This window comes from Pistacia vera, unplaced genomic scaffold (assembly GCF_008641045.1).
Source record: "Pistacia vera cultivar Batoury unplaced genomic scaffold, PisVer_v2 Contig31, whole genome shotgun sequence".
Classification (NCBI taxonomy): Eukaryota; Viridiplantae; Streptophyta; class Magnoliopsida; order Sapindales; family Anacardiaceae; genus Pistacia; species Pistacia vera.
Genome location: NW_022196124.1, coordinates 1,303,662 through 1,315,959, shown reverse-complemented (window position 1 = coordinate 1,315,959; position 12,298 = coordinate 1,303,662). Strand labels below are relative to the sequence as shown.

The 12,298-nt window shown below is 33.4% G+C and overlaps 2 long non-coding RNA genes across 2 annotated transcripts; both read right to left on the bottom strand.

Annotated features, from left to right (window-relative positions):
* Positions 1-7,296: 7,296 nt before the first annotated feature.
* On the bottom strand, positions 7,297-8,614 carry LOC116136184. Its single transcript, XR_004128989.1, has 3 exons — positions 8,578-8,614; positions 7,548-7,736; positions 7,297-7,456 (listed from the first exon to the last, which is right to left on the bottom strand). It is a non-coding gene; the product is annotated as an uncharacterized LOC116136184 (long non-coding RNA).
* Positions 8,615-8,651: 37 nt separating this feature from the next.
* LOC116136185 lies at positions 8,652-9,818 on the bottom strand. Its single transcript, XR_004128990.1, has 3 exons — positions 9,742-9,818; positions 8,750-8,858; positions 8,652-8,678 (listed from the first exon to the last, which is right to left on the bottom strand). It is a non-coding gene; the product is annotated as an uncharacterized LOC116136185 (long non-coding RNA).
* Between the last annotated feature and the right edge of the window lie 2,480 nt (positions 9,819-12,298).

Sequence of the window (12,298 nt, the reverse complement as noted above, 5' to 3'; positions counted from 1 at the left end):
GTGATAATATCCATTGATGATCATATTTATATATTAAGCATGTGGTAGACAATACATGCAGTGGCGTGGGTGAAATGCTAAAACCCAAATGCAAAGGGTTTTTGTGTAGCTATTTTACACACGTTTAAGAAATTGTAAAAATCTCTCTTTATCTTCTATTCTCCAAATAAATTCTTATTTTCTTTACCTCTATTTTAATGCAGTTTAAAAAACACGGATTTTAATTTTGACAAGTTTGCTGCAGCTCAATAACGATAGAGTAACAAACGAATCTCACAAACTTTTTCTTATAACTTTAACGTTACATTGATGATTTGATTTTTAATAAATTTTCTCGCTTGCTGACGTTGCCTAGGGATGTGATGAGAGCATCATGTTGGGTATATAAGAGAAAATTTATGAAATTCGTTTATCAACGTAATATTAATATTAATCTTTATGTTTTGTTTTTGTCAAATGCAACATAACCAAACATTTTTGTTCACAGACGACAGTATGCTCGAGATAGCATTTATTGTGCTCGCTTGAGAATTTTGTTTATAATGAATTTTAATTGCAAAAGTAAATAAAATAGAAAATATAATAAAAGACAAAAATAAAAACAATAACCTAAGCAAACAACAATTTTTAAAAAAATAAATAAATAAATACACAAGCGACTTATGTGGTTAGTTGGGAGTTGGGAGGCAGGATTTCATTAGATACGAAAACAAACAATAATACAATGATTTAGTTTTCTCATATTTAGGTCTTAATTTTTCAACCTTAAAATATTTCTCTCTTGTGTTTAGGTAAAATACCACTCATCCTAGGTTAAAAACACATTATTATGAAAATACGTTTGCTACAATGAAGTTGAATTTGCTATAAAGCATTTGAATATGGAATGAATAGAAAAAATAACTCGCTAATACGAAAGTGCTTCATTATAGAAAATTTAAATCTACTATAACAAATCGTTGTAAAATGCTAACCCACTTTTCTATTTCTCTTATTTGAGTCGTCCTTGCATCAATATAAAGAAGTATTTCATTGTATTCTAAATACGTATTTATAGATCTAGTCTATCACTTAATTAGTGAGGATAAATAATATTTATCGAAAATGACTTTATAGTGTTCATTGAAGCAAGTATTGTTTTTCTAGACAGACTTCTTCTCCAACACAAATTTCAAATTATTAAAATTTATTTTATTACATAAAGTAATATCATGCATAAACCAATTACTAACCGAAGTTATTTTGGACATACTATTAAAGTTTAAAGGACGTGGAATTAAATTGATTAGTTTAAACAGCTTATATTAAAAATTTTGAACAAGTCTAATATTATCATAATCATAATTGATTTATTAAAATCATTTTTTTTCACTTTTATCATAGTAATCAAGTCTTGTTAATGTAAACAAGAATTGTGTTATACTTACAAACCCTTTCATAATGTTTAATGACAGCATAAAAAACCTATGATAATTTTTTCAGAAATTATAATAAAGAGTTAAAAGACATAGACCCCATCACGTGTGATGTAATAATANAAAATACGTTTGCTACAATGAAGTTGAATTTGCTATAAAGCATTTGAATATGGAATGAATAGAAAAAATAACTCGCTAATACGAAAGTGCTTCATTATAGAAAATTTAAATCTACTATAACAAATCATTGTAAAATGCAAACCCACTTTTCTATTTCTCTTATTTGAGTCGTCCTTGCATCAATATAAAGAAGTATTTCATTGTATTCTAAATACGTATTTATAGATCTAGTCTATCACTTAATTAGTGAGGATAAATAATATTTATCGAAAATGACTTTATAGTGTTCATTGAAGCAAGTATTGTTTTTCTAGACAGACTTCTTCTCCAACACAAATTTCAAATTATTAAAATTTATTTTATTACATAAAGTAATATCATGCATAAACCAATTACTAACCGAAGTTATTTTGGACATACTATTAAAGTTTAAAGGACGTGGAATTAAATTGATTAGTTTAAACAGCTTATATTAAAAATTTTGAACAAGTCTAATATTATCAGAATCATAATTGATTTATTAAAATCATTTTTTTTCACTTTTATCATAATAATCAAGTCTTGTTAATGTAAAAAAGAATTGTGTTATACTTATAAACCCTTTCATAATGTTTAATGACAGCATAAAAAAACTATGATAATTTTTTCAAAAATTATAATAAAGAGTTAAAAGACATAGACCCCATCACGTGTGATGTAATAATAAAAATTTTTTTTTGAGATTTTGGAAATAACAAAAATCCTCCCGTCGTTAATAAATCATTATAGAACTGTTATGAGCTAGTAAATATTATCAAATTATCTTTTTACTGTTTATATAAATACCAAAACTTTAACTATAAAATATTTTTATTATTTTTGAAGCCCCGTAAAGATTCCTTTCTTTCTATAATTTCTAAAATCTAAAGTGTTATTTTATTATCTATGCCGGGGACTGTTAAATAACGGTAGTCAAAAAGAGAAAAATAAAAAAATAAAAATTATATTAATTTCAAGTGTGAACGTGGAAAAATAACACAATAGTCTATATTCGTGCTACCCCACCTTCTCTTTTCTTAACTAATTTTCCTCCCTTCACTTTCTTTCTAGAATTTTCTTCTCCTTCTCTCTTCAGATTTCATTATTACAATAGAGTCCCCTTATATCACAAGCTGTCTTGGTGCTACTCTTATTTTCTAGAATTCTTTTGGGTAACTAATAATTTTATTAAGGATGAAAGAAATACACCTAAACCGAAGGATCCGTGACAGCACAACCCTATGCATGAGCAAGGGACAACGCAGCACAAAGGAGCAAAAAGCACCTAAGATACAACCCTTTGACACACCCACCTACACCCCAAGAACAATTAAAAAAAAAACACCAGCCAGGGTGACTACACAATGCCCTTTGAAAGGCCATAAAGGACCAGCAGCCACCACCAAAACAGTGCCTGACACAGAAGCTGCAGACCAAAAACGAGGCCAAAATCAGAGTCTTCACAACTAGAATTAGCATTGGAGAACCAAGAAACAGAGCCGAAGGAAGAAACAGCCACCAACACCAAAGGCACCACAGCAGCGCAAGCCAAAACCACCAAACGCGCAAAAAACAGGAACTGCAAATAACCAAACTGAATTCTTAAATAATTTTCTAGAATATTTTTGCTTGGATAATTGTGTTTCAAAATTGAAGTTAGATTTTAAATTTTTTTTATCATTCTAATGATTTTTTCTTAAATAATTAAAATTATAAGAGTTTTATAGTTACATAACAAAATGAATCTTTATTTGTGATAATATACTTGAGAAACTATATAAACCATAATTTGGTTAAATTAAACATATTCAATCCTAATAAAAGATCTTGCTAATTAGTTTGGGCATTTTGAGTAGAAATTGACTCTTGACTATATGCTTGATTGAATCCCAATATAGTGTTGCCTTTAATCCCTTAAACGTAATTTATTTTAATAAGATACTATAACTATCTTCAAGAACTTATAGCTCTAACTCATACATCAATAATATACTTTAATTGCCCAGTATGTAGAAAAATATTTATGTGAGACTATTTCACCGTCTCACTTGGTTAATATGGTGAAACCGTTCAATAATATAGTGATATATGTCAATCACATATTTGTCAAATTTCTTATCATTCACCCATTATTGTGATTTATGAATATCTATCTATTATAACTGACCAATAACCACCATCGTAAGAGGTGATTTTAAAAATTAGTGATATGTGTGTCTTTATTCTTTAAACGGTCTCATCACGTCAATCAAGCAAAATGATTACATTATCTCATATAAGTTTTTCCGGTGTATTAAACAGGTGTGGATAACTTGTTTGTTCAAACATTATTCTCAAACTATTACAGAACTGGGAATATAGTAAAGCACTCTTACAATGTCAATAATAATAACAGTATTCCCCTGCAACTTTTAATTGTGATTAACACATGCTGCTGGAGGATAGTCCACAAACATCTCATTGACAAATGTATCGATGTCTAGTTCTGTGTCAGCAGGAAGTCTGTCTACTACTAAAGCCGTTTGAGTATGGGAGGAATTGGATCCCTGTTCTGGATTAATTGCGACTGGTGGCGAGGAGTGCATTGAATTCTTCAAGTAATTCTTCAATTTGTTGAGCATCCTCCTAGCAGGAACATTCAAAGCACGACAAGAATTAGCTGCATGTGTGAATATGTTTTACATGCATCAGTGGTAGAACTCAACACTAAAAACTACTAAAATCCTCACCATTGGAGAAGTATCTGCTGAAACTTGATTTCCAGGATCAGAAGCCGAACTGTGCTGCTCTATTAGTTGAAGTTCTACCTGAAATCAATATACTATGTATTTAAGTAACCTCACTATTGAACTGCAAGTATTTGGTACACATAATTTCTGCTTTCTTGGACAAACAGATTAACTTGATACAGAAAAATGGCCATGAAAACATACTCTAAATCTCACCTCTGTAGAAAGACTCTCTGTATTTTCAGAATCAGAAGCCAAATTGTGATATGATTCACCATCATCGGATTGAGATAATCGCCTTGCTTTTTGGATTCTTTTCGATGTAACGAAAGCTAAATCCCTCTGAAAAAAGCAACAGGGTTAGGTAGAACTAATGGTAAAAAAGAAAAGCAAGAAGATAGAAGAGAAGCGAACAAAGCATATACCTTATAAAGAGGGTTGTCCTTAACAGAGAATCATGCATGACCCATCATTTTTTGGCCTCCTTAGAAGCACCACCACGTTTGTAGAAAACCAAAGTCTTTTTGCTTCCGATGATTTTGTCACTTTTATCCTTGACGACACATCCTTTACCTGTATTTTCCAGTATCCTGTCCTGGTTTTTCGGTTGGCACGTTTGCTATTTGCATACTTATAATACGGTTCACAGAAAAAGTTCCACACTTGTTCATCGGACTTGGTCTCTGAAAGTCCTGCAATACACATTCACTACAACATAACAAAACAAACAATTAAGTTGAAGTATAATTAAGTGAAGCTGAATCCACTAATTACCAGCAACTCAGAGGGATCGAGCTGTAGATATCAACTTCATTGATGCCGGGAAACAGTCAGAAGGGTCAAGCCTTTCTTCTTGAGAAGACGGATGATCTCTATGTGCAGGAGACGGTACATGAATCCTATAAGAGGACCCATTTCTGATTCAATGCAGAGAAAGAGTTAGAGCAGAAGCAAGGTGTATGGCTTGAAGAAAGAATTTGGCCTTACGAATTGTGTTTGCTGAGCTTACTATATATACACAAACGCTACTATTGAGTGAGTTCATAACAGCGCCAGCCTCAGAATCTTTCAACGAAGTTAATTATAACACTGTTCATAATGTTTTCTTTAAAAAAATGATAAAATCCAAGAGAATTTTCTTTTCAGTATTTCATTATCTATTTTAACTTAGTAATTACAAAAATTATTTTTTTAACTTATTATCTTTATTGTAATTGATATTTATTGTAATGTATAAAATAAATATATATTACTTAATAAATTAATTAATGGAGTATGTCAATTTAGTATGTCTGATAAGGAGATAGATATGAAAAAGATAAATATTAATGAGCATGTCAAATCCTAGTATATTCTATAAATACATTATAGTGTCCATGTTGACAGTTCAAAACATAGTAACAACTTTAAAAATAAATCATTATTTCAACAATTTTAGATAATTATTTTATTTCATCTTAACTTTTAGTGTAACTAATATATATTTTTTATAATTATAGATAATTATTATTACGTGGAGGAAGAATCTTAAGACACTTGAGATTTAGAAAAATTACAATTTATTACATATTTTTATTCTTATTGATAATGATCTAAGTTAGGACCAAAATTTTTTTATGACTATATGAATGTTATTTTTTTACAGAATATTATTGATGTAATATTTAATTATATTATTACCGTGTATTTATACAATTTATTTGAATTGATTGGCCTCTTTTCTGAAGTCCTTTATTCAATTAAATCTCCAATACTTGTATGCCAACTTATGAGGGTAGAATAGTGACACTACAGTAACGTACAGAACCGTGCTCTCCAAGTAGTGAGAAGCCCCACCCCATCATCTCCCCACCTATTAACATTTTCCAATTCCACTCGCTTTCTTCAATTGGAAGCCATCCCTTTCCTCTTTTTATTTCTGTTAAACAAGATAACACCGTGTCCACTTCTTTCACAAGTTACTAGTCCAAGTCAATATGTGCCTTATCTTAATTATAAAGATATCAGTAGCACTAGGAGACAATTGAGTGGCTTCATCTGTCACTTTCCTTTGAGTGAATTACTCAAGGCTATGTCAATTAGTTGATTTAGCTTTAAATTTCCAACATTTCCAGATGTTTAAAACCCAGCCCGACAGCCAATTGGACGGTACCGGACCGAGGCTTTCATCAAACCAGTTACCAATTTTACTATTTATCAAAAACCTAAAAATCAAGACACAATTGACGAACATAAAGACTGTGATGTTGGGAGTTTAAAAAGGAAGGGTTGTTGAGTGAAAAGCTGGTGACGGAGGTGACCAGTGAGTGAATCGATCGAAAATTGAAAAATAAATCGTGACACACAGTTGTTGCCAACGATTGGCGAAGCAAAAGAGAGAGGTGAGATGAGTTTGGGTTAGAAGATTGAGGAGAGTGTTCGGGGTGATAAGGGTGTTGTCATCATAAAAAACAGGCCCTATTTACCTTGAGTTGTCGACATAGTTATGGTGTTTGAGGGTTTTTACAAGATTTCAAGCCTATAGGACTTAAAGGAATTTTCGAGAGTATTTTTGTTAAATTTCAAACCTTTGAACACCGATTTGACCCACCAATCAAACCATTCAACCCAGGACCCGACCACTTGCCATTGCCAAGTTTCACCTGGGTTGGTTATTAAAACACTGTTCACAGCAACATTACAATATAATTCAAGAAGAAATGCTACATAAATCAGCTCTCATATATAAAAAGCAAAATTGGAATCAGTGAATTTTCACCTAAGGGTGTAAATTCACAGGGCAACACCAGCTTGTTATTTCTATTTTCCTCCCATTTTAGAATACAAAGAACCTTCTACATATCAAACCTATAAACTCACAGAGTAACTCCATCCAAAAGAATGACGACAACAATGGTTTCTTTTGACTCTCCCTCAACTAAAAAACACAACTCAATTTGCATGACATCTAAAAACACACACGGAAATATCAGTACTTTCCAGTGGAATGTAACTTATGCCATCACAAAAATAGTCTGGGGTCCTGCGTGTATTATCCGTTCAATCTGACGAGGAGCTGGGTCAAATTGAAGAAAGTTCGCTCCATATTCTCCCAATTTCAAGAATTGCAGCCATATTTCCACACCGGTAGCAGTAATTTGGTGCACTGAACACTGTCACCACATTCTTCTCCTACAATGATTTGTAGAAACAAACCATTAGAAAACTCACTCCGTAACAACAAATTCAAAGATGATTATAATTTCATTCAGAGTTCTCATACCTGACACCAATTGTATCCTTCCATACAAGCTGGTGAGCTCTAAAATAAGACTGAGCCCATTAGTATGGTTTAAACTGTCAGCAATATCCTGTCCAAAGGTGTATCCAGCACCACGAGGAGATATTCCCCATCCACACCGGTCATCCGATCAGACCACAAGAGATCACACATTGGGCCCTCATGAGGAACCTACTCCCAGCATAAACATTGGAAGAAAAGTAAGAAACATAATGATGCTGGAAGAAACATTTGATGAGATGAGGATGAACCAATCTTTTCTAGCATCCACTGACGATGAAAATATCATGTCAATACATCTAAGCTGCTTCTGTAATGTCACTTTATTAAATAGTATCACATTTCCAACTTTAACCATCCTTTTCGTACTCTTTTTTTTTTTTTTTTTTTTTTTAATAATGCAATTTGTGGTATTTACAGTTATGCAACATGGCTTCAAATTTAAACACGATTTGGTACTCTCTAAATTGCAAAATTCAACAGTTCCAACTTAACCATCCCTTTTTGTACTTTTTTTTTTTTTTTGTTTGATAATCACAATCTGCAGTAATTGAATTACGGTTATGCAACATAGCTTAAACTTAAACACGAAGTGGTATCTCATAAATTGCAAAATTTAGATGCTCAAAACTATTAACTAATAAATGCATGATAAAGTAATTTGTACTTAAATCAACTCATCGATATGTACTCCCAGATGAAAAGCACTAGAGACACAGAAGATTTCTGGTTTAATAACTATTAACTTTAGTAGTATTTCCCAACAACAAACTAACCTATAACTTTAGTAATATTTTCCAACAACAAAATACATAACCTGTACATTATGTATTCTGTAAAGGGCTTAATTTAATATTTTAAAAGGTAATGCATATCATGACAAGAATCACATAACAGCAGGTAATTCTGTTCCAGCTAAAGACTACAAATGTACAAATCAAGTATAAAGAACATGCTGTTGGTAAATATTCCGCTAATTTTGCAACAATTTACAAGAGCAGTGTATGCGTACCTCCTGTATACGTCCAGAGCACGATATTATCTAACAGCCTAGTCTAAGAGGATTCTAAGACAACTCCACAAACTGTACAAGGCCACATGCAAGCAGAAAACCTGCAAGGTATTGTATGCTCAGCCACAATAGAAGGAAATGAATTGAGCAAGACTGCACCATGAGTTCAAACCTGACTCTCAATTAGAGCTGTAAGTGGCAAATAATCAAAAAGGTCGGTGAAATGCTTCCAGACATTAGCATTTCCATATTTTCTCAAGCATTCATCATAAAATCCATACCTGAAAGAAAAACCATTAAGTTACTTCAATATCACTTGATTGGCTTTTGATATAACTGAATGCACGACACCAAAATACCAGCAATACTTAACCCTCCATCTTAACACTGAAAAGGGAGAAATAATCAAATTCCTCTTTTACTTATGTGATAAAAAAGGTATCAACACTAAATTGTGTGATTAATTGATTTTAGGATACATGTTTCCATCCGCAAATTAGGGTATAGCTTTGCTACATATCTCATCTTAACTCTAATGTTTCTCTTGTGTGGGCAAGTATGCATATACACACATACATGTAGAGAGAGAGAGAGAGTATCCAATTCTTGTTCATCTTTTTTATAGTAATATTATCGTAAAGCAAATCTCAAGAGACCATCATGTAATGAAAATAAAATGGCATTAGAACTAAAAAAAATAAAAAATAAAAATAAATAAAATTCCCTCGGACATAGTGTGTTTTGGAAGCACATTGTTAAGCAAGTCAGGGCAGGAATAATAATGCTTGCATGAGAGAGAGAAGACCTCGTCAACTCAATGGCTTGTTTGGTAAAGAGAAAATAAGGGAATCATATCCTCAATTTTTATGTAACAAAAAAAACTAATTTGTAAAACCCAGTATCTCATGGAATAAATGTGGCTTAATGTTTATTCTGTCTACCCGAATAAAGATAATTATGCACTTCCAAATTTAACTCCTTCTCCTTCCAAACAAGCCAGCAGCCACATCATGCTCTTGCATTTTACAAACAGCCCCTTACTCTGTAAACTAAATGAAATACATACAGGAGCAGTTGCTGGCACCCAAGTTTGTCATTAAATTTACCAATTTTTAGTGAAACTTATATTGCAATCAATGGAAAAAGTTGAAGAAATATTCTTACACTTGAGTTATCTGACGATCTCCATGATTTCCCTTAGGATTGTTATTCTATCTCTATAACGAACTTTCAAGCGACTAGAGGCTGACAGTTCTCTACTGATAGTAACCACGATCTGCACATATAAAACTACAAATCAATGAAAAATCTGATATATATCTAAAAATAAAAAAAGAGCATGAATATATAAGGTTTCTCACAACAGTTTAGAAGGAATACATTGCAAAGAGAACATAAAGCTAATCAAATTGGGAAAGAAACTGGTTCCAAATTTTTAGTGCAAGATTATAGTTTTCTTGACTCACATTACAGTAGTCACACTTTGGAGCCTATCTGATTAACCTTCCATTGGGAAGATATAATAACAATGTGGAAACACTTTGCTCACTTATGTTGAAAAATTCTGTTGAGTTACAAAATTGAGCAGAAACAGTCCTTGGTCAGAGAACTTAAGACGATCCACATTTCATCCACTTCCTTCATTTTTGTTAGATACAATATCATCTCAAGAACATTACTTTTCTCCACCTTGAAAATCACTTTCATCCTACAAATGTTTCAGAATCAACTTCCTTCACTTGGAGCCAACTTATTGAAGCAAGCAAATGATTTTCTCTTTTGTGTTTACAGCACACACATGCTTTGATCTCCAACATTCATTGCACATTAAATTCTAAAATGCCATTGGTTGCAACCAGAATCAGAGTCTCTATGATAATCTCTCAGTACAAATTTAAAGTGTGATCTGACCTAAAATTAGAAACAAAAGGCTGTGCAGCGGAAACCGGATTGGATCAAGGCCAAAATTGCAAATCCGACACAAACAAACAATATATTTGGCCGCTGTGGACATATAATAAATGAATATAAAATATGTAGTACATGGATTCTTGTTTGGTGCTTGACATGGATACCCAGAGGTCAAGAGTTTGTGCAAGAGGAAGGCTACAATGTTCTCTCCTCCTCTCTCTCTCTCTCTCTCTCTTGGATCAAGGCCAAAATTGCAAATCCGACCAAAACAAACAATATATTTGGCCCCTGTGGGACAATATAATAAATGAAATATAAATATGTAGTAATGGATCTTGTTTGGTGCTTGCCATGGATACCCAGGTCAGATTTGTGCAATAGAGGATAGGCTACATGGTTCTCTCTATGTATCTACGTGTCCCATTTTAAACTATTTGTGTTGATATATGAATTGTCAATACTGTTAAAGAAGCATATCACTAACCATTCCAATTAACTATTATGATTCACATCCACCACTCCATTCCAATTAAATACACCATTGACAAGCTTTCATCTAGTAATAAAGCACACCAACGCACTCCTTGACACCATATTACCCACCTAAAACTTCTTTCGTTTGAAAAAGCAAATAACTCGGGCATATCCTACTACCTTACTGACATCGTAATAAAACCCAACAAAATAACGAAAAAACTTAATACGTTAAAATGACATGAAAATGCCCGGTAACTGACCCACATGTCGCCCATAAGAGAATTGGTGTCAGGGGCGTTGCCTCCGATGCGAAAAAGTTCAACAAGATCGTGGAACTGTCCGTGAATGTCGCCGCAGACGGTGACCGGACACTTGACGGGCTGCACGTTCCATTCCTCCACCAGAATCGCTCGCGCTTGCTCGCATAGGGTCTTCACCTCCGCTCGATAAAGGCTTGCACTGCAAAAGTGCTCGATCTGACGGTCCAGATCGGCCTGCGACGGCATGGTTTCTCGGATTTGGTTGGACGGGTGTTATCGATGTTCTTCTTTGATCGAACTGTGAGCGTGAGTAGGCGAAGGAACAGTGAGATTCAGTCATGGTGGATTTAGGGTAGGTTTGGAGAAGAAATAAATAGAGAGAGAAAGCGGGATGGGTTTGGCCCTGGAGCTCAGTTGTATTGTTTGTTTTTTGTTGTTGCAGTTAGGCATTATTTTGTTATCAGAATGGAGGATTTTATGGTGGCCCCTCAACTTTTCTATATTTTATTGCTTCTTCTATTTTTTTTATTTGTACTTTATACCCAAACAAGTATTTTTATGAAGTATTGAACATGTAAAAATCTGAGGAGTGGACATAAACCTCTTGACAGGTAAAAGAAAAGGTTAGAGGGCTGTCTCAGTATAAAAAAATAAAAAGTACAATCATGTGGACAAGTGCGCTAAGACAAGAGCGAAGGTGGTGCGCTGATTACCCAGCGTGCGCCTACAGCAACTCATACACAACGCCACTCACAGTCACATCTAGTCTCAACTACTACAACAAACTCACTTCCAATCATCCAACCTTCATCTCACCGCGCTCTTTCGTCTCCATCATGAATACAACAGCACTTACCCACCTGAACAACACATCTGGATTCCATTTTCAAGCAAAAACGGGTCCTCCGATCCCAAGTCCGTCAGACCCTCAATCTATGGACCCTTCTCTTCGATCCCATGAAGGTCAGCTCATTTTCAACCTCATCGTAATGCTATATTTTCGTAGTTTAAATTAGCTGTTGGATTTTTTATATGTTTGGATTGATGTTGTTTTTGTTTCCAATAATGCAATT